Raw genomic sequence first — 2,744 nt, forward strand, 5'->3', positions numbered from 1 at the left:
GGGAAGGCGGCTGGTCCCGGACACCCTGGGAGCGGAGCGGGAGCGGCCAGGAGCTGCCCTGACCCCGGCGGTGCCTGCCGGGCGAGAAGGGTGTGCGCGGCTCTGGCAGCGCTCCCCACCCAGCACGGGCCGGGCATGCCTTCCAGCTATGCAGCCCAGCCAGAGCCCTTGAACCGAGCCTTGAAAGAGAAACCACAGCCCACAGCCGCACCGTGAGCCTGCCTGGCTCTCAGAGCCGGGAGAGCAGCCTGGCCTGGCCTGGCCTGCGGCAGGGCTACTTTGGCAGGCAGGTGTTGTCCCCGTTGGATGTCGTGCAGGAGGGACAGCAGTACCAAGAGATGGCCGTGCCCGCTCTGCTGGCAGGGGTCTGGGTGCAGGGCAAGGGCTGGCTGTGCAAAGCTAGTGGGGAGGGCTCGGAGCGGGACACATCCTGGGCAAACACAGGAAAAGTGTCAGAAAATGTTACCCTGAGGAGGTATTCTAACGGGCCACACACTGAAGGAGTTCTGTGCGCACTGTAATGTGTGATTTTAAAAACAAATACATACGTACTTGTCACTGATTTCCCGGTTTCATGACCTTGTTCACCTGACCAGTGGTGAAGGGTTTGGAGCACAAGTCTTACGAGGAGCAGCTGAGGGAGTTGAGGGTGTTTAGCCTGGAGAAGAGGAGGCTCAGGGGGGACCTTATTGCTCTCTGCAATCACCTGAAAGGAGGCTGTAGCCAGGTGAAGACGCAGTCTTTTCTCCCAAGTAACAAGCAGTAGAGAAAGAGGAAATGGCCTCAGGCTGCACCAGGAGCGGTTTATATTAGATACTGAGAAAAATTTCTTCATGGAAATGTTGTCAAGCATTGGAACAGGCTGCCCATGGAAGTGGAGCTGTTACCATCCCCGGGGATATTTAAAAGACATGTTGATGCAGTGCTCTGGGACATGGTTTAATGGTGGACTTGGCAGTGCTTGATTGGTGGATTGGTGGTTGGATTTGATGATCTTGTAAGTTTTTTCCAACCTAATGATTCTGTGATTTTTTTGCTAACCAGTGTTCACCTGCACCATCGTGTCTCACACTGGACAGTACAACACTGCTGGAGAAGATGCTAGACAATGCACCATGGGGGCACTGAAGTAATAATGTTCAAAGCCAGACATGGATATTCCTCTCTGCTTGGAAAAGGAAAGAGATGCCACCCTCTTGGAACAAATTACAGTTCCTGTAGTATAAAACACACCCGTGAGTACAAACAGCACTCAGCCTCCCTTTACTTTAATTGGCCCTTGGTGGACCAGTCAAGCTTGCTGCCAAGAGATGATTTATGGAGAGCAATTAGGTGAAACTGAATTAGTTCCTTTCTGTTCTGCTCTTTTTCACAGCAGTGCTGTGAAGGAAAGCTTTCTTTTTCAGAGCATATATTCCCATGTTTATTCCCCATAATTGCATCCATTGTTGATGTCTGCAGGCTCCCTGCTGAGACTGAGTTCCCATTGTTGATATATGTGGATACTATCCAAATGTGTGAGAGGAGGCAGGCCTGGTGCTCCAAATGTGACCGTCATTTGCCCAAACTTTAGGTTTGCAGAATAGAGTCCAAACTACTCACCTCAGCTTTTTCTACAGCCAGTGAGAAGATCGAAACCTCCAGAAAGTGACTCACTGTGTACTGATCCTTAAGCTCCCTCTGGAGATGCCTTGTCTTTCATTTGCCTGTAGACAGACCCTCATGGACTAATGCAGGGTAGATGCTCAGACTAAATGCATGGAGTCAAGTGAGAGGAACCCCAGACAAGGGGTTGAGGCAGGTAGAAGACATTTTAGTGCCAACGCAAGCCCAGGGATGTGAAATACTCAACATCCTACATTCAGCCAGCAGCAAAACCAGAAACTACCCACAACACCTCTGTGTGGGCCAAAACACATTCTCATAGAGCAGAGTAACATGTTGACTGGGGAAGGAGATATTCAGTGCCCTAGACATACAGACTTCACACCTGCTACATCCCAAGGAGAATAACCATTATCACTTAAGGAAATTTCTTCTTTTCAGAGTTCAGTTGCATAGGAAAATATGTGGGCTGGGCTCTATGGGTGCTTTTCCTGCTGCAGGGGAATGCATGCAGATTCTCTCCTGTGTGAGCACTCTGGTGTGCAGTAAGAAATGTTTTCATGCTATAGCCTTTCTCCCAGAGGGCAGGGACAGCCTTTCCCTCTCCTTGCCCTGCTGCTTCATGTCATGACGCTGCAGGGAAACTTTATGTCTCTGAAATTTCAGCCTTGGTGTCAAGGCACTAAAAGTGCACAGGAGAGATGGTGCCTGGGAAGGGCAGGTGGAAAAAAGAGGAATGAGCAGAAAACACTCATAAAATGTCTCAGTTCTCATGAAAATGCAATACCTTGTCCATAACCTGTTAAGAAGCATGGGCTCATCTCTGAGGCTTTCAGGTCTGGAAGGGCAGAAACAAACCAACCTATGGATCACTTACATATTTGTCCAGTTCTACAAGGACTAAGCAGTTTTGCTCTTTTACTATGCAATCCCCTTTTGAAAGCAGTGAGAGTCCATTTCTCCCCTAAGATGACTCTTGCTACTCCTGCCACTTGGTACTCTCTGCAAATATTCAGGGTGGGAGGAAAGTGCAACACATGTGCTGTGACAGTCTGCTAAGGACAGACAGCAGCGACACATTCCTAGTTGCTCAGGAGAGTGGCAGGCAGGATTTGAGCCCCTGACCTAAAACACCTTTA

Source organism: Lichenostomus cassidix, chromosome 3, assembly GCF_008360975.1.
Source record: "Lichenostomus cassidix isolate B80296 chromosome 3, HeHo_3.0, whole genome shotgun sequence".
Lineage (NCBI taxonomy): Eukaryota > Metazoa > Chordata > Aves > Passeriformes > Meliphagidae > Lichenostomus > Lichenostomus cassidix.